This window comes from Miniopterus natalensis, chromosome 2 (assembly GCF_054644295.1).
Source record: "Miniopterus natalensis isolate mMinNat1 chromosome 2, mMinNat1.hap1, whole genome shotgun sequence".
NCBI lineage: Eukaryota > Metazoa > Chordata > Mammalia > Chiroptera > Miniopteridae > Miniopterus > Miniopterus natalensis.
Window position 1 is genome coordinate 131,309,832 of NC_142082.1, and position 21,239 is coordinate 131,331,070.

The 21,239-nt window shown below is 38.8% G+C and overlaps 1 protein-coding gene across 1 annotated transcript in view; it reads right to left on the bottom strand.

Annotated features, from left to right (window-relative positions):
- Nucleotides 1-21,239, bottom strand: part of MSRB3 (methionine sulfoxide reductase B3) — a 146,404-nt gene that overhangs the window by 115,069 nt on the left and 10,096 nt on the right. The gene's annotated exons all lie outside the window — the stretch shown is intronic.

A 21,239-nucleotide genomic window follows, 5' to 3' on the forward strand; every position in this document is an offset into this window, starting at 1 on the left:
GAAAAGGATTAGAAAACCCTGTTACATCTACTGCAAAGCCATGTTCCTTCCTTACGCCACTCTGCTTTCTTCCAGCAATTTCTGCAAATCGCCCTCCCTGGAGAAGACTATAAAATATTGTAAGATTAAGAGATTTCTTTTATTGGAGTTTCATTTTTTATTAATAGAGAGCCAAATAACCTAGGGACAACTCAGAGACTTCACTTTAGAAAGTGTTAAGTTTGCACGGAGCATAGCGAATATGAATTTTTCATTTGATTTTATAGGTTATAATTTCTAGGTCCATTCTGTAAATAGTATTCACAACTTAGTCTTAAAAACGGTAAAAATATTTTTTTTAAGTTTTTAGAAACGAGTCACGTGGAAGAATCTCAAAAGTGTGAGAGTGATAAACTTTACAGAAAAGTGCAGTTAGTGCGTTCTTTTGTACAATCCTTCCGTTGGTAAAGATTAACCTCAAGTGCAGATGCAAAATAACAGATTACTATTTTATTTAAAATTAGCATTGTAAGTGACCTTAACCACTAAATGTTCAAAACCGGATGTAAAATTAATGTCTAGTTCATTTCCTGACCCTCAATCCCCCCAAAATAAAAGTCTGTTCCTGGTCTCTTCTGACCTCCTTGAAGAACAAACACATAATAAACAGTAATATATTTTACCAAATCACTCTGGAGTATATCTGACAGAAATCTGCTTGTATTAACATGCCTGAACTCTGACTTCTCCAAACTAAACTCACTACAAAACTAAAACATTTTTGTGTGACTAACTGGAGACAAAAGGGAGGAAGAGGGAAGGTAAGTATCACAATGCACAGCCTGAAAGAACCATTAAACGTAAATAAACATGCCATTTCCACGAGTGATTGCAGAGCAGGGAAAAGAGAGCATTCCTTTGGAGCAGACTACTGACTAATAAAAGATCAAAGGTCTATACCTCACAACACTATAAATAAAAATGTATTTTTTCCTTGTGACCTTCTCTGTGAGGAATAAAGTGTGCACAGAAAATGTAATTACTTAGCAAAGCCGCAGCCTCATTGTGCTCCCGCAGCTGATCATAAACCGTCTTCCTATTCTGTTTCATCAACTGCTGTACCAGGCAGCCCGCGCGCCTACCGATGGCTGCGGCCATCTGGCTTGTGTCAAAGCCAGCGCACAGGAAGAAAGGGAGTGATGTCACTCTGCAGGTCAGGCAAAGAACAAAGATGCATTCTACAATTAAAAGCTGAGGGCCTCAAATACCGGGGGCCCTCCAGCATGATATGACCGTGTGATTTAATGTTCCCACTGTTGCATTTATTTTTACCCAAATAGCCAGGGCTCCATCTAGTGGCAACTTGGTTTTGCCCAGTTTTCTTTAAAAGCAAACCCAGAAAGTGCTACATTAGCACCAATAAAGTAGAGCAACTGAAGTGATCCATAACTTTTAGAACAGTGTAGTCTGTTTACACTGAAGAATACAAAAGGCGTTATTTCTCACAATGTTCTCCATTTCCAAATCCTACAAGGCACACATTTCATAGATTAGGGTTTGATATAACCCTAATTAGTTTAATGCTTTTTTAACCCTAAATATAGTGAAAAAGCAGCTATTTCTCCAAAATGCCTGCAAAGTGACATTACTCAGACACTGTTCTAAAAACTTTTAGCCGAGATGTGAAGTGAAAAAAGATTCTAAAGAATGGATGCCTGCATCTGGCTGCCTTGGTGAAATCAAAGTCGTCATCATATACTTTCCAAGAACAAAAGAATCATAGTTAAAAAGGCTCTGATGTGTGACACAAGAGCAACTTATTTCTAGAACAGAAAAAGAAATCTTTTCTGCTTAAATGATTTAACAAAATTAATTGTTCACTAATGTTTTGCACTTATGTTTGGAATAAATGAAATGAAACACTTCGGCAAACTGATCTAAACCCATAAAAATGGGTTATCATAATGGATGTGTGTAAACTATGGGGTCAGTTGGCCTTGGTGTGAATCCTGGCCCTGACCCTAGCTAGTTTTGTTACCTTGGGCAAGTCACTTACCCTCTTTATGACTCAGTTTCCTCAACTATAAAATAAGTTAATTGGTAAAAAAGACTTGGAGCAAGTCTTGGTACACAGTATAAGCTCAGTAAATGTTAGCTATTATTATTATTTAAGTGTACAAATATTGGCTATATTTTCAAATTACAGAAATTAAAAATTTCTAATAGTCCATTTATATCCAATCCTATTTAGAATTAGCAGGCCATTCTCCAAAGACAGAATTCTGTTTCGGCCAGAAAACTACCTACTCTTTGGTAAATTTTCAGGGTGAACTAGCCTAATAAAAACAGTAGGATAGAGCTATCTCAGCAGTTGATGAAACCCTTGGCATGTGGCAGGCACTATTCTAAACACCTCACATTTATTAGCTCTTTTAACCCTCATGGCCTTATGAGATACATATTATCATTTCCCCATTTTTAGATGAAGAGAAAGAGATACAGGGAGATTAAATAATTTTACCTAAAATCTTACAACTAGTAAGGAGGTCCCTTAAATAACTGAACTGAATGCTTTAATAGATTTGAACCCAGGCCATCTAGCTCCAGGGCCAGCGCTTCTGACCGCTACACCCACTCTAGATAATTGATTCTACGTGTACCTATTAGATAATGTGGCTAATAATAAACACTGAATAAGGATTCCATTAATTCAAGAAGATTATTTGAAGACTCTCTCCCTTGGCACTGAGTGAAAAAAGTAGGGAGTCATGTAAAAAGTCTGAGACATACTCAGATTTCTAGATTTGATCTTTCTGTTTCCACCAGATGCAACTTCCCTTTCTCTTTTGCCTTTACATTTTTTCTCCTTGGATACACCTATGATATACCCTAAAGACTCTACTTGATATGCTAAAGCTCCAATATGTTGATGATATGGTACTTCTGAGGGCCAAACTAACAGGTTCTCCCCTTCCCTCCCCGCAAAAAGTTCTACTTGTTAGCTTTCGTTCCATTGCACTCCCTGAGCTCCCTGGGTGAAGCCAGAAACAACCCTAGTCCAAAAAGAGGCAAAAGAAGCTCATGCTTCTGAGTGGTGACAATATTTGTTGAAAGAATTAGCATTAAACACCCTGTAGAAATCAGCACTAGCAAGGGCCACCCAGAGGTCTCTAATTCTCCAAGTTTATCCTCAACTTCCTTACTCCTCTATTGTCTTTGATGTAAATAATTGAACAGATAAATAACATTTCTAGATAATCAACATGTTTTTTTGTTAGACACAGGACTTACACATCTTTCTAATTTCCCAGAATATCTGCCACATCATTTTGAAAATATTTGGTGTTTAAAAAGTACTGGTTGAACAATCCTAATGAGCAGTATCACACTGTGTGCTGAGAAGAGAATTCGATTACATGACTGTCTATTAATTCTCTTCTCAAAAGATTTTCATAATTCCCTATTGCATATTGCAGGGCTTCCCAAATCATGTTCTGAGAAACAGGAAATACCCTTTTCAAGCAAGTTAAGTGGTCAAATAACCGTGGAAATGCTACCCTGTATAAAGGGCCTGAGAGGTTTTGCAGTGAATACACCTGCTTCACTGTCCCAGTTGGTGCCTCTTAAATGGCTCTGACCATACAAAACCTCTTTCTTTCCGATCATCATCCCACAGAACACATTCCGGTAAATCCTTTGGATAAAGTCCAAATTCCTCAACAAAGCATCTAAAGTTCAAAATACTCAGCCTTTCTCCTGCCATAACTGCATCCCACCCCACGCCACACTCCTACCACACCAATATACTCGCAACTTCCCCCAAATAGGTCCCCCGTTTCCTACTTCTGCCTCCATGTCTTCGTTCATCCCACATCCTCACTCTCCTTGTCACCACTCCCACCTCCCACCACTCCTAACCTCTCCAGTATGGTCCCAACTGCGGCGCCAGGCATCCTATTCCATCCCCTATAACAACTTTCACAACACTGATTTGCTTATCTGTCTCCCTCTTCTAGATGATACACGTCTCAAGTGCAGGGACGGTGTCTTTTTCATCTTTGTATCCCAGCACCTGGCACCATTCACTGAGTGGAAAAAAAAAATGACTATGTAAATGACGGACTCTATGGAATTGATGGCCCATCATCATTTCCCACCCTGTTCCCTCTGCCATCTCAACTGCTAATGGTGCTCAAAGCTAATAATTTGAATTAAAACCAGTTGGTTCCCTCATAGGAATTAGCAGTTCCTATGAAGTGGGAGGTTGAAACGGCAATCTGACTTGAGATCCAAAGATAATTAAATGTCTTATTTTGGTCAAAAATTTTTACTTCTCCATCTCCCTCCCCCTACTCCCCACTCCAGAAACCTGACATCCAAAAATTTGCTTAGTTTGTTAGGTTTTGGTTTGGGTTTTTGTTTTGTTTTTTTCTTTTAGGACTCTTTTTCCTTGCAATTGAACGATGAAATGCCCAAGAAAGATGGTAGAAACAAGGAATCCAAAGAACTCACGAAGTTGATAATTAGCTCCAGAATCAATGAGCTGATTGTGCTAGTAGATTTAAAGGGTCAAACCTAAAGGTCAAATCCCTTTCCAATAAATGGCAAAGGAATGTCTACATCAGTGGTTTTCCACAAGCTGGTAAAATATCCCCCCAAAATTACAGGGGTCAAAAGAGTTGACAAATTTGAATTTTGTCAAATACAAAATAAAAGCAAAAAGCTCCAAACCCTAATTTCACTATGATAGATAAAGAACATTCTTTTGAACAGAACATACTTAGTTTCATGGGAAATTTTTTTCATTGTTGTTATTTTTCTCATTTCATTATTAAAGAGGAAACTTCATCCTGGGCCAGCATTTGGGAACCACTAATCTAATTGTCTACTACAAAGTTCCACAAAAACATTTTTGTTCTTATCAGCACAGATCCTGGCACCAGTTATGCTCAACTAATGTTTGTTGAATGAACTGATTAATCACTCATTTACTTGTTGAAATCAACAGGCTGTTAGCTAGAATTGGCTGGTAGGTAGAAGTGGGCATCCTTTTTGTTAAGCAGAGATCTTTTTGTACTTGTTATAAGCAGCAACAGAACCCTGGCTATTCAAACTCCTCAGTCAATCCTCCACACCATTTAGAGGTAACAGCTACATATTTTTAGAACAATGTGTGATTAATGTCACTTTGCATGCATTTTGCAGAAATAGCTGCCTTTTCACTATATTTAGGGTTAAAGCATTAAACTAGGGTTATATCAAACCCTAACCTATGAAATACATGCTTTGTAGAACTTGAAAATGGAGAATATTGTGAGAAATCACACCTTTTGTATCCTTCAGGGTAAAAAGACTACACTGTTCTAAAAGTTATAGATCACTTTGGTTGCTCTACTTTATTGGTGCTAATGTAGTACTTCCTGAGTTTGCTTTAAAAGAAAACTGTCTTTAGATGCCGAAGTCTGAGAGTAAGGCTTTTTAACAAGGATGCATTCTGAATTATCTCTTTAACAACGTCACTTTCATTTACTTGTTTCTTGACATGTTTTCTGGAGTGGGGGAGAAGAGTGGAGTTAGAACTAGCACCAGGAATGTGCAGCCTAGCCCATCTGTTCCTCAGTCTATAACCATAATCTATATGTGACTATGTGAGTGTGTTGCTCATGAAATATCACCCATCATGTGTATCTCAGTGGAAAAAAAGTGGGAGAAACAATGAACTGAATGAATAAAATAATGAATAAAAACCTCTTGTTTTGTAAATAACAAAACAGATAAAGAGACTAATTAGCCCTCGCCCATGTGGCTCAGTTGGCTGAGTGTCCTCCCGTTTACCAAAAGGTGGCTGGTTTGATTCCCGGTCAGGGCACAAAGAAAATATTAGGCTAAAACCCCTCTTGTCTACATGTTGCAGCATCTACGTTTTCTTTATGATTCAGTTCACATAAAAGAAAGAAAGGGGCAAAAAGAATTGTACCTAATATTAACAATGCAAGGGTTAAACTGTGTCCTTTCAGAAGGTACACCAATATAATTAAAATAGAATTATGGACAAAGGTCCATCTTCTTCTAATGCTAATTAGAACTCTATTAAATGCTACCGGTTTTTCGGGATTCCTGTTTTATAAAGCATCTAGTCAAATGCAGAGATTTACCAAAGAGGACATACAGATGACCAAGAGACATATGAAAAAATGCTCAAAGTCACTAACCATCAGAGAGATGCAAATTACAACTACAATGAGGTATCACCTCAACCTTTCGGAATGGCTGCCATCAACAAATCAACAAAGGACATGTGCTGGCAAGGGTGTGGAGAAAAGGGAACCCTAGTGCACTGCTGGTGAGAATGCAGACTGGTGCAGCCACTATGGAAAACAGTAGGGAGTTTCCTCAAAAGGTTAAAAATTGAACTGCCATTTGACCCAGTGATCCCACTTCTAGGAATATATCCTAAGAAACCCGAAACACCAATTAGAAAGAACATATGCACCCCTATGTTCATAGCAGCACAATTCACTATAGCTAAGATTTGGGCTCAAGTGCCCATCATTAGATGAGTGGATAAAAAAGCTGTGGAACATTTACACCATGGAATACTATGCAGCTGTAAAGAGGAAGGATCTTTTATCCTTTGGGACAGCATGGAGGGACCTGGAGAGTATTATGCTAAGGGAATTAAGCCAATCGGAGAAAGACAAGTACCACATGATCTCACTCATATGTGGAATGTAATAAACAAAATAAACTGAAGAATAGATCCAGAGATACATAAGCATGGAACAGACTGAGGGACCTCAGAGGGAAGGTGAAGGTGAAGGAGTAAGTGAGGAGAGATAAATCAAAGAACTTATACGTTTATAAGCATAATCCATGGACACAGACATTGGTATGGGGAAGGCCTGGGGGTGAGGTGGATGTGGGGTGGAGGGGAACAATAGGGGAAAAAAAGGGGACATCTGTATCTATAATACTTTCAACAATAAAGATAATTAAAAAAAAAAAAAGGTGTATAACAACATCGCTTCTCAGCCTTTTGGCTAAGATCAAGTGTAAAAAGGTGTTTAACATTTCAATATATCTTTATAAATAATTTATGCCCCCCAAAAAAATGATATAGCTTTCATCAAAAGGCAACTTTCTGTCACTTTAAATCTACCTTTGAGTAAATAGTTTTAGAAAGAAAAAAAGCAGGGATTTATTCATTCCTGCATTAATATTTTAAAATTTCTATCACCAACATAAAACAACAAATCTTTTTTTTCTAAAATGTATGTTGATTTCATAGTTGATAGCTTTTACATTATATGTATTTCATTTTCTTGATATTTAAAAAGTGTCAACAAGAAATCAAAACCCACATAAATAAATCATTTTTGATTACTATGAAAAGGTCCTTCATAATTCTTCAGGGCTTTTTTTTCCCTCCTTCATTTTGTTGTATTTATAAAGTTGGTTTTGCTTTTCTTGTACTTGACTTCAAATTTAAACTTTCTCACTGACTAGTTAGCTTTCATTTGCCACGCTTCACTCTGAGCTTTGAAAGTCTCATCTGTAAATGTGGAGTTTACGGTAACTTCCTCACTAGACTGCTACTAGCGGAGCACCCCTCACACGGACGCCTCGAAACTACTACTATGACTTCCTTAAGTAACATTCCCAAACGATTATTTGTTAATACTCCCCACAGAACTCATAGAACTGAAACTAAGTGCCTCTTAGAGACATTTTATGATTTTCCTTCTGAAAACATTCTTCACTTGACTTTTCTATGATACTAAAAGGTATCAGTTTCTTCCTCCCAGAAATTGGCTGTCTCCTGATGCTTCCTTCTCATTGCCAAGCTGTGATTATGCTCCAGAGCCATGCCTTCGGTATCCTCTGTATTTCTATTTATTTTCCTTCTTGCAGATCTCACCTATTCTTACAACTTCAACCATCATTTCTTGAGAGAGAACTATAAAGATCTATCTCTAACACTGAATCAAGCTCTCATGCTGTATCTTCTATCTACTGGATAATAACAGTATCAACTTGCATTTGCACACTATGTTCTAATTTACAAAGCACTTTCATATACATTGTGATGTATTCTTATTCAGCTTCTAAGAAAGAATCTTTAGTCCCACTTAATATTGTTATTCAAATATTTTGCATGTGTACATCTTACTGGAATAGTATTGCTAATGATAATCAATTTTAAGCGCCTGCACTAGGTTACTGGGTGTGTATATGGTATCATTTAATCCTCACATCACTCAGACCTAGGCATTCCTATATGTGTACTATTTGCCCAATATTTCTCGCTCTCCATTTTCCAGGCACATGGTAGGAATGCATTTCCTGGCCAGCACCCTGGGGTTGAGTGAGACCACGTCACTAGTTCTGGGCACTAAGTTGTGAACAGAAATGATAATGTGTGTCACTTTTAAGCCAGAGCACTTAAATTGTTGGAGTGAGACTCTCCAGATCTCCCTTTCCCGCTCCACAGTGGCCAGCAATGTTCTATAATTAGATGATGGCTGCTCCATTAACCTCGACCCTGGAGTAAGGAGACATGGAGCAGAGTTTCCATCTAATAGACAATGAACATGCATTACAAGCAAGAAATAAACTTTCAGTGTTTTAAGCCATTGGGATTTGGGGATTACATGTTCCAGCACAAACTAAGGCTCCAGCAGAAACTAAGGTCATATGGCCAGTAGATGACGGAGCTGGAATTTGAACTGAAGTCTATTTTAATCTCTTCTGCTATATTAAAAATTCCTCAAGGGCGGGAATTCTTATGTCCCAGACTGCTGTCCTTGTTTGGGAAAACTATGGGGTCTGACATGATGAGAACTCCAGTACCAAAGACAAGGAGACCACCTTGAAGAGCCTGGAGTCTCTCATTAGTCATCCCTTCTATTGCTAAATATTCCACAGAGATTCTCACCTTGGTCCAGAGACATGGCTCTCGTCTCATATTCAGGCATTAAAGGCTAGAAGATAACTACTTCATCTTGGATCACCTGGAGCTCAAAAACTGGCCCAAGCCCTTCAAGAACTAAGGTTTCACTCGGCTGTAAAATTTACCGAGTAGCTCCTGGTCACAATAAATGACTGAATACGAAGATCTCATTTCCTGAGCTGACTGAAAGCTCCCCGGACACTCACCACATTCGCTGTGTCTTCTCTTACTGATCTAATAAGTCAGTGCTAGATGCAGGCCTTAGAAATAAAGTAACCTGCTTTTAATCAATCTATGTATTATAAAAACTATCCATTTGTCATGATGCTAGAAAAATGTATATCCTTTCCAGTGGCCCAGAGATCATGACCCAGGACCTAAGGAGAAGGAACTATAGTAATGGTTCACTTTTTTTGATCTGTAAGCAAACACTATGTATATAAGCTTTTAGAAACAACCTATAGACAGAGACTTGGCTGTGGTTTCAGAGCAGAATGTAAACATTAGTAACTTCATAATTTAAAAAAAAAAATGTATATAGCTAGCCCAGCTGGTGTGGCTCAGTGGTTGAGCATCAACCTATAAGCCAGGAGGTCGCGGTTCAATTCTGTTCAGGGCACATGCCCGGGCTGCAGGCTTGATCCTCAGTAGGGGGTGTACAGGAGGCAGCCGATCAATGATCCTCTCTCATCATTGATGTTTCTATCTCTCTCTCTCCCTCTCCCTTCCTCTCTCTGAAATCAATAAAAAATATTTTTTTAAATGTATATAGCTAATAATATGTAAAGAAGGCCAGAAAGAGAGGCAGAGGAAATGATAAGAGTATCAGGACCCTCATCTTATAAAGTAGAGAGTGAAGAAGATACTAACTAAATTAGAAAATTCTAATTGACTTTCAGAATCCATTCTTCATTAGAAATGGAACCCTCTGAAATTTTAGTTGAACATACAGCTGCATTTCTCAGCCTCCTCTGCTGTGTTGTGAACATACTTAGTTTTGGCCAATGGAACTTAAGTCATTAAGATGTGTGAACTTTCTGGTCACCTGCTTTAAAGAGAGTCACTTGCTATAGACGTCTTCTCCCTGGGAAATGGCAACAGCTGTGGCAGCACACTTGGACCCTGAGATGAAAGCTACTTGAGGAAGGCAGACTTAGCAGTCATGAGGCAAAGCTATTTGCCAATCCAACCTATCTTGAGCTGTTATGGGGAAAACAAATAAACTTCTACTTATGTAAGTCACTCTACTTGGAATCTTTTTCGTCACAACAGGTTGGCATGTAGCTTATCAAAAGTTGATGAACAGCCCAGCTGGCGTGACTCAGCGGCTGAGCATCGACCTAGGATCCAGGAGATCTTGGTTCAATTCCAGGCCAGGGCACATGCCCGAGTTGTGGGCTCGATCCCCAGTAGGGGGCGTGCAGGAGGCAGCCGATCAATGACTCTCTCATCATTGATGTTTCTCTCTCTCTCTCTCTCTCTCTTTCTTCCTTCCTCTCTCTGAAATCAATAAAGACATTAAAAAATTTTTTTTTTAAGTTGAAAAAATACTATATTATTTAACATTAGAAAAATACATATACAGCCATTAAAAAATCAACAGAACAGTAAACAATGGTAAACAGAGAAAAGAGAGCTGATAAATGCTTATTTTTCATAACTGGATATTATCTGAAATTGGTGAATTAAAAACTATATAGACTAAAATTAGGCAACTACCCAAAGAATGATTTTAAAACATTACTTCAGAGGAGGGAGACAAAGATGGAGAGGAGTGCAGTTGGCTGCTACTTTTCATCTTAGGTTCCCTGGAACCAAGAGCCTTGTGCAGGTTTTGGATTAAAATAAAGCTTATACATACAAAAAAGATGCAGGGCTGCAACAAACCACTTCATCTAAAGAAACGCTAATGTGGGCTGACTAAATCCTCTGCTTCGAACTATGAACTACAGTATCTATAGCACTAAAAAAACTATTTTTAATGAGTTGAATGTAAGCCCTAAAAATACATATCCTTAAGTCATGTTTCAAATATTTTATAGAACTTTGAGGAGCCCTGGTGGGGTAGCTCAGCTGATTACAGAGTTGTTCTGATATGCCAAGGTTGGGGTTCAATCTCTGGTCAGGGCACATACAAGAAGCAACCAATGAATGCATAAATAAGTGGGACAACAAATTGATGCTTCTCTCTCTTTCTCTCTCTCTCTCTCTTTCAAATCAATAAATAAATTTAATTTAAAAAAAAAGAACTTTGCCACCAATCCAGGAATAGAAAATTTTAGCACTGAAACTGCAAATATCTGTTCTTGTATCAGAATTTCAGCATCCCTCCCCTCCAAACTTACTGTTACAGAAAGTAAGAAAATTATGAAATAGAATTCTCATGATGGTATGCACTGTGGCTTTTATCTGATACAGCAGATAAAGGAGATGTTTTATGAAAATGGGCTCCCCCTAATTCACTGGAAGGTATATCTTAATGGCCTCTCCCAACTACCCTTTGATACCACATTGAACCTGGGAGGGAGGAGAGCCCTGAATAAGACCATAACCTGAAAGAAATAAAATATTTTGCAAAATACGCTTTCTGCTTTGTCTTATAGTGGTGTTCTTTATTAACGTTAGGTGATTAAATCATGTTTTAGAAAGAACTTGGGTGTTCCACGTGTACCTCAAACTATTCATCATATCCAAATCTTAGTTTGTTTCTTTCTTCGCCAACTTACCTGTCCTGTATTCCCGATCGTGTTAACAAGCACTCCCATCCACGCAGCCACTAAACCTCAAGCCTGGGGGTCCCCTTTAATCATTTTCTGTTTTAACCATTCACATCCACGCAGTGCTAAGCGCTGCCCATTTTATTCCCGAGATACTGCTCAAACACATCCTTTTCATCTCTCATCTAGAATATACTAAACGGCCTCTTGCTGGTTTTCCTGTCTCCCCTGACTCCCCTCACGACCCTCCACGCTGCTGCAAGAGTGCTGTGGACTAGCTCTGACCATGTCACACCACCAGCTCCAGGGGGAAATCCAGCCAGTCTACCCTGCCAACAAGACTTACCCGGTTGGCATCCTTTCCTACCTGTGTAACATCAGTCCCCAGCACTCCCTGGTGCGTTATATGCTCCGTGAACTCTCTTGTGCTCTACTTTATCTCTAGTACCTCACACACTGTCTAGGCGCTCAGTAAGTACTTGCTGAATAAACAAATACTCTCTTCTGATAATAGCCAACTATCAATCATCTCCCACACACCTTTTTTACCCTCACCCTACCACCCACATATTCCATATTATGTAAACTCTTCGATCTTAACCTTCAAGACCCAGTTTAAGTATCCTCTCCTGTGGGAAACTTTTCTTCACAGCTATCCCCTCACCCTCCTCCCCATCCCTTCCATCAGAAAATGAGCCCGTTCTTCCTCTGTACTACTTCCTACTTTGGTACCTCTATTATTATATCTATTACTGCATGTTAGAATTTTAGGTTTATATATACCTCTCTTATAAACTCCTTGAGAGTAGTCAGTGACATTCACCTCTGTAAAATAAAGGATTGACAAATGTTTTCATAGAACTGAACTCCAATGTCACCACCACCCCCGCTGCCCCCCATCTCTGTGCATAATGTCCATTCCCACAGGACTAGAGTCCTTACAGAGTATCTAGGCATGTGGTAACAGGGAAGAGTCAGGACTGGGTTCAAATTCTCACTCCATCGCTTAACCGGCTGATAAATCTTGAGCTAATTAGTTACTTTCTCTGAGTATGAGTTTCCTTACCTGCATAATATAGATCATAGCACTTACCCCATTAAGTTTTGGAAAGATTAAATGAGATAATGTTTTTGAAAGTAACTAGCAGACTGTTCAGTGACTTTTATTTCCCTCACCGAGAAGGAAAAAAGCAAGAGGAGCTCTCAGACATCGTGTAGAGGTAGAGACAGAGAATGGGAGAGGCAGGGAGAGAGTGTGTGTGCCCGAGCTGGATTGTCGAGTTTAGTTTGGAACAGGGTAAGAATGAGGTGATCGTCTAACACAGTGATTTTCAACCGTGTGCTACAGCACACTGATATGCAGCAAGAATTTTTCAAACATGCAATATCTGACCATTTAGTCTGAGACACTGACCTCTTTTTCTTTAGATTTTCAAATTTAAAAAATGATAGCCAACACAACAACAGCCATCTGCTGTTGAGTCAAAATTATACTTTTTTTTTTTTTTTTGTCAGATCAGGAAAAAATATTTTTTTTTGGTGTGCTGCAAATTTTAGTAATTAGCTTATGTGTGCCATGAGATTAAAAAAAAGGTTGAAAACCGCCGTTCCAACAGGTAGCTTAACTAAAATCAATTTAAGATTAACTTTTTTATTTCAGCAATTTTAGTGACTGTCAAAAAATCATTTATGTTTGAGTAAAAAAAAGAAAAGTTTACCTTTGAACTCACTTGTTCAAAGGTAAAACTATTCTAGGACTTATAACTAATTTAGCAACATGACCTTCAGAATTATCTACAACATTGGAGGTACTGAATTCCCTGTAGTAGCCTTGTGACTGACACTAATTTGTTATCTGAATGTCAGTAAATTCCACTGTTCCTTGGTTCTCCTTCCATATAGAATGCTAGCAACTTTTTACATTCCATAATTACACTAGTATTTACATTCAGGTTACTCTAAAAGTGTTTTCTAACCTCCTAATTATGTTTTTTTAGATTCATTCCTCTTATCAATTAAATGTTGTCTTGCAAGGGAGGGTTAACATGTTATATAACAGTCTATAATTCCCTCAGACACAGGAGAGCTCAGGAAATGTGCATGTGGACATTCCTCCCTACCCACAAAAACAAAAACAAAGAAAACACGACCCTCGAGGACAGGCTCTAGCCAAATGACACTGAATCAAAATATCCCTAACTGGTGGAGTAAAGGTTTAAAGGCATGGTGGTAACCACAGATGTAGTAGATGTTATTATACAGTTATATGAAAAATATCTTAAAATCCTTAAAGAGAGACTACATGATATAAAAATAACAATTCAACAATCATGTGGATCTACGAGCCTCCCTTTAGTTAACAAAAGCAGAGAGGAAGAAATAAAAGAATCCAAAATCCCCTCCTGCAGAGAAGAGCCTAATGCTATTACATCCTGTTTATTTATTTTTTACTTTTATTTATTTTTTAATCCTCACCTGAGGATATGCTTTTCATTAATTCTAAAGAGAGAGGAATAGAGAGGTAGAGAAAAACATCGGTGTGAGAGAGGAACATCAACTGGTTGCCTCCTGCACATGCCCCAACCAGGGATCAAATCTACAACCTGGGTATGTACCCTGACCGGGAATCAAACCTGCAACCCTTTGATGCCTATGATGACGCTCCAACCAAAGGAGCCACAGGCCAGGGCTTTTTTATTTTATTTTTAAAAATTAATAATTAGAAAACTTCAGGTTCTATGGTAATTTTAAACACTTTTTCAAGATCACAGACCTAAAATATGACACCAACCTTTCCAATCCCTATAAAAGAAAAAAGCAAATAAAACAGAAATCATATGGCCAAAGATGGAAAACCAAGGGGTAAAGAACATAAGAGGCTAAAACAAGATAAGGAATATCATCACATATACCCACGGTAACATAAATGATTTAAATGCACCTACTAAAAACTACTCTCATGTAGAGTTACAAAACAAAGAAATAGTATGGAGGGGTCAAAAAAAAGAAGCAAAGAGAAAAAGAGAGACTGCACACACGCACACACACATGCACACGTGCTTGCGCACACACAAATGTGGCAATACAAAATAAATACCTTTTAAAAGAAAACTCCCTCATGTTCTCCCTCAGTGAGATTCCTACCAGTTCCTATTGAAATGGTGAGTAGGACAGAAAAATACAGAAAAATCTTTATCAGCACTGAACACTAAACTAGAATAAACCCAGTTTGAAAAACTTCCGCTAGATAAAGTGCAGAGAGGATGTGTTGAAAATAAGGCCAACTCCCAAGTCATCTTGTGCGAACACTGTTCCTGCAAGTGAGTGAAAGAGAGCCCAGCAGATTCCCACTAGGATTATAATTAGAAGCAGCCAAGGCCAGGCAGCAGGTAAGTCACACATACATACGGGAGCTTCGTAACCAGCACAGGGTATACCTGGACCCAACAGGTAAATCTGGCAAGCATTTCTGACACTGAAAGCCACACCTCTAAGGATTGTGTGCCCATATCCATGCCTAGTGTGCCAAAGATTTGGGAAGCGCTGCCACGGCTGACTTTTCAAAAAACAGGCAAACCTGGGAAATTCTAGGGGCACTCCCCTAGAAATTCTTGATGTCCCTCGCATCAGAGAAAAGAAACTTCAACCCTAAGGCAACAAACACTTGGTGACAGAGCCACCTCCAATTCTGATGCTGCTTCCCTCCTCTCTACCCACTGGAGTCTGAAAGTTAAACTACAGTAAACCTAAACTTTTCTCTCCTCCCCTGTACCACCCTGAAAGATTAAACACACACAACCCCCCCCCCCCCCCAGAAGGCCTCTCACTCCCCAAACTAGGCAAACCCATGCTGCATTCTTTCCTACTCTATCTATTTAACAGATTCTGGGGACGAAGTGAGAACCAAGATGCCATGGTCCCTGCCACCATGAAGCATACATACTAGTGAGAAAGATATTATTAGCAAGGGCAATAAAGGTCACAGAGAGACAAAGAAGGAATAAACAGCTTATATAACAGAGGACAGTAGTCTGGTTTGGGAAGCACATGAATGTGTGCCTGGAGGTAGTATTTAACATTTGAACTAAGAATGAACTAAGAATCTGTGCTGCCCAGATTAAGAATCAGGGAAGAAGTGTTCAAAGAAGAAGATGAGCAGCGGCCCTGAGATTAGAGTGTAGCCCGTTGGAGGTTACGAAAGAAGAGCAGTGTGGCTGGAAGGTAGGAGGCGTACAGGGGGGCGGAGGACAGGGTAGGCAGAAGCAAATCTTGGAAGCACAGACAGGGTGAAGCAAAAGCAGGTTCAGTTATTCATGTGGAGAGGTAGTGAGACTAGGAAGCTACTGCACAAACCTAGGCAAAAGACTGATATAGGGCATGAGGTAAGGAAAGAACTTAGGAGAACTCCAGTTGTCACTTGAGCAACTGCGCAGATGGTAACACCTTTTACTGAGCTAGGGAGCAAGGTGGGAGACTTAAGCGTGGGCCAAGGAAAAGTTCGGGTTTTGACATGTTGAAGGTACCTAAGATACAGCCATCCAGATGGAGATGACACAGGAGCAAGTGGATACATAGGACTGTGCCTCAGGAAACAAAACGGTTTCTGGGTAGACTTAGGGGGAGTTAATTTTATACAGACAGAACTGAAGCCACAGAGTAAATAAGACTGCCTAATAAAATGTGAAAGATGGGTAAAGAAAATGTCAGAGCCCTGAGGAACTTCAACATTTAGAGGTGACCTGGAGAAGAAAGAACTAGCAAAAGAGAACCAGCAAGGAGGAGCAGTGGCCAAGTAGGGAAAGGTCCAGGAGTCCTGTTCCAGAATGCCAATGATGCTGCTGCTGCTGCTAGCTAATGCAAGTACATAAATTATCTCATTTAATGATTACAACAACCTATGCAGTAGGAACAATACTATGTACAAGCGAAGAAACTGGGACACTGATAATTTGTCTAAGATCACAAATCTAACAAAACAGTGTTAGAAACCAAGAGAAAAGACTTCCTAGGAGTAAGTGGTCAATGTACCAAATGTCCTGGCATCAGAAAGATAGGAACCAAATTGAGTCCTTTGAGCTTGATATGGACACCATTAATGGCTCCAATCAGAGCAGTTTCAGTGAAATAGCGTGGATGGTTCTTGTATTTAGACCCTGTATCCAGTCCATCAGCAATCCATCAATTGTTCCACCAGCACCCTGATCAAAACCATCATCAACTCTTACCGGAAGCACTGAACTACCCTAAACGGTTCACCTGCTTCCATGTTTGACCAGCCTCGTACAATTCATTGTCTCCACACAGCAGCCAGAGTGATTCTTTTAAAATGCAAACTAAATCTTGACACTGCCTGCCTAAATCCCCTAATGGCTTCCATCACACAGAGTAGTATCTATACTCCTCATGCTGGTCTAAGACCCCATATGATCTGGCCCTCCTCTTTGCCCTCAACTCTAACCGTTTTCCCTCTTGCTCCTACCACAACATGGTTTTCTCACTCTTTCCAAACTGAGAATAAAAGTCCTTCGTCCCTCTGGTTCATACTGCACCTCCAGGGATTAGACAAATTACTGCCTGACATGTAATACAAACTAAATGCTTATTTGGATAGATGACAGATAAAGAGAGACAGCAAGGATGTAAAAAAATTAAAAAATAACTGGGTCACAGAGGATGGCAAGTCAAATAGGCTGTTTGTTTTTCAAGATGAGAGAAATTTGAGTATGTTTAAATAAGGGACGTTAGGAGATTATCCAAGAACTTGGGAAAACCTGAAGACATCATAAAGTCACAGAATGTAAGAGAAAAAATTAATTAGGAAATTAATCAATTTAGGGGAAATTTTAAAGCTATACAAAAAAGTTATGGTACAAAGAGATTTTAACTCTCTATACCAAAGTTTTTGCTCTATAATTTGAGGAGTTGGAGAAAATCAGTAGTTTCCAACCACTATCAAGAACTTACTATTTTTGTCCCTCATGGTCTCCTTTGGTTATTTCACACTGAAAGGGAGTTCTGAGTAGCAATTACATATTTCTGCTTAATAAAATAATTAATCTTAGTTGAGAAATCCATGGCTCAAAAAGATTGATTCACTAACGTCACACAAATATTTTTTAAAAGAAGATGTTGCTCGGCCAGGCATGGCTCAGTGGTTGAGCATCGACCTAGGATCCAGGAGATGAGGGTTCGATTCCCGGTCAGGGAACATGCCCGGGTTGCGGGCTAGGCAGCCAATCAATGACTCTCTCATCATTGATGTTTCTATCTCTCTCTCTCGCCCTCCTTTCCTCTCTCTGAAATCAATAAAGATGTTTTAAAAAAATAAAAAATAAAAAAAATAAACGAGGATGTCATTTTCTTAATATGAAGAAACTGGTCCAAATTAGCACAGGAAATTAATGGCAGCTATTCCAAACAATGGGCCAAAAGTAAAAAACTGAAAGGTTTTAAAAGGATAATGAAGACACATAGTCTTCCCTTCTAATTAGAAATAAAATGCAATAGTAAATCCCAGAGAACTGGGGGGAAAACCTGTATAAGAAAGTCATGGTCTAACCATGAAACAAATTAAACTGTGGCATGACATTAAGCAATTGGTGCTGTACAGGAGAACCAATCTGAACATCACACTAGGGTCATTCCTTTTTTAATGTGACAGAAACATTTAATATTATTTAATATTTTCAAAAGTTAAATGGGGAAAAATGTAATTAAAGGAAAAGACTGCATAAGAGTTAGAACAGTGTAATGATTAAGAGCATGGACTCTGGAGCCAGACTGCCTAGATTCAAACAGTCACGCCAATTACTGAATGACTGTACCTCAGGCCCTAAACTTAATGTATGAGTTATTAGAATACTATTGTACCTTCTTGATAAAATTGTCATGACCATTAAGTGAGCTAATATATGTAAATGATAAATACTTAGACTAGCGCCCGGCTCACAGTAAGATCTGTTTGGGAGTACTTGCTATTATTGTTACCACTATCATTATTATTATTTGATATGTGGATGATTAAGCTTAAGGCCAATGGGAGAAAACACGAAGATTTGACTCCATAGGAAAACACAAGAACCTTAATGGATAAATGTGCAGGAAGTAGGAGTAAATTAAAAGAAAAGCACATAGACAATTGTAAAATGTTAATCTTTTAAAAATGAGTTCCATACACCAATATGGATAATATGAACATAATGTCAAGGGAGGAAAAAAGCAAGTCACAAAAGTTACGGCAGCTGATACCATTTATATAGAGCTCCAAAACTTGCAAAATTAAACAATAAAATCTGTAGAGACATATCAATGATAAAACTGTAAGGAAAGCAAGAGTTTATCAGTTATCATTTGTGTTAAGTGATAATCACAAAATGCCTGGCTGTAGGTACCTCAGAGCAGAGGACAGATGTGGCTGGTCAAGGTCACACAGGTGGCTTCAACATTCCATTTCTGCTGAATGGGGGGGTACCCAGATATTTAAAAATTTTATTTATGTCTCATGTAGACAGTATATATTTTTTGTTTGTGTAAAATATTTTATAATAAAGGGACAAAAACTCACTGAGACACTTTAAAGGCAAGAGAAGATACTTCTTTTTTTTCAATCCTCACCCAAGGATATTTTTTCCATTGATTTTTAGAGAGAGCGGAGGGGAGGGGAAGGGGGAGGGGAGAGAGAGGGGGAGAGGGAGAGGGAGAGGGAGGGAGAGAGAGAGAGAGAGAAAGAGAGATATAAAAACATTGATGTGAGAGAGACACATCAATTGGTTGCCTCTCGAACACACCCCAGCCAGGGTCTGGTGGACTGAACCTACAACTGAAGTAGGTGACCTTGATCAGGAACTGAACCCACAACCCTTTCAGTCTTTGGGACAACACTCTAACCACTGAAATAGGGCAAGAGAAGATATTTTTTTAAAAAGAGAGAAGATACTTTTTTTTTACCTATCAAATTGGTAAAGTTTTTTCTTTAAAACTCAATGGAGAAAATCTTCTTTAATGATAAAACCAAATGAACTAGTTTTAAGAGTTAAATATATTTCCAGGATGATCAAAGGTAAATTCTGCTGGCAGGGTACCCTGATAAAAGAGGACTTTCTCCATCTGAAATACATCATCAAGCCTAAATAAGCAATTCTTAGCTGTACATTTAGAACAACTGACATAATATCTAGTGCTTAATGCCATTACTTCCAATGGGATATTTAATATGATGTTTCTAACACATTGTAATCTATCCTCTAAATAAGTACTAAATCTTTAAACGGGTTATGTAACTTTGCTTATCTATCAAATTACTGGACACACTAGCCCACACAGTTCAAACATAAGATCTTCATCACAGAAGAACATTTATATTTAGTTCCACAAAATAGACAACTTGAACCCAACATAACAAGAGAAGACATAATCTTGTATAATATATTAATCACGTGTCCATTAAAAATTATGAAAGCTACTTGAGGGCCTTTAGACAACCTGTAGGTTAGGGAATCTTCAAGCAAAAGCAACATCCAGTATTACCAAGTACAATTTGTTCATTTTGCAGGTGTGACAACTGAGGCACAAGGAGCTTACATGCCTTAGGCAAGAACAAGACTAGGAAAACCCAGTCTTCCAATGTTCCTTTCATCACACTAGACTGACCCCCTTGCAACATGAACATACACACAAGACGCAAATATGCTCATGAGGATGTAATTTTTAAAAAGGCTCTGCACATAGGTAAACAACCTCTGCCTTCAACCGATCCTCTTCTGGCTCCCTCAGGTGGTCTAACTAAAAGGCATATTCACACACCAAGACGTCAGGAACAAGGCCTACAATGCATGCACTTTCTCATTTTCATTCTCAATTACTGTGAGACCAGAACTCCACAGCTGATTGTGCCCTCCCAACCCACTGCCCTAACTACTTATCTCTTAGACTGTGTACAGGGAGATATAGCCAACCCTTCCTTACTCACACCCCACTAATCTAAGGTAAAATAAGTATCCATCTGTCCTGGTCTGGTGGCTCAGTTGGTTGGAGCATCGTCCTGTACAACAAAAGGTTGTGGGCTTGATCCCCGGCCAGGGCACATATGGGAGGCAACCGATGGATATTTCTCTCCCATCTCTCTCTCTCTCTCTCTCCCTCCCTCCCTCCTTCCTTCCTTCTCTCTTCCTTCCTCTCTCTAAAAATCAATTAATAATTAAAAAAACATATCCTAGGATGAGAATTAAAAAACAAAAATCAAAACCTAAGTATCCGTCTATAGTAGTCACTATAGATCTCTCCCAACCCCAACCATGCCCAGATTCTCTGACAACCAAACACAATATACAAAAAAGAGAAATAAAATTCAGGGCTCTCTGGTTTTTACAATGGCTCTCCTGATATTTTTTAAAAGACTCTAACATGTAGCACAGGCTTATTTTCAATTTTACCTTAAGTTTAACATATTCCCTAAAGAATTTGTTGTTTGTTTGTTTGTTTTGAGGTTTTTGTTTGTTTGTTTGTTTGAAGGGTGGTGGTGTTTTTTGTGTGTTCTTGCTTTTTGTTTTTGCCTTTAAATAACACTGCCTTTAAATAACAAACCATAAAGATTC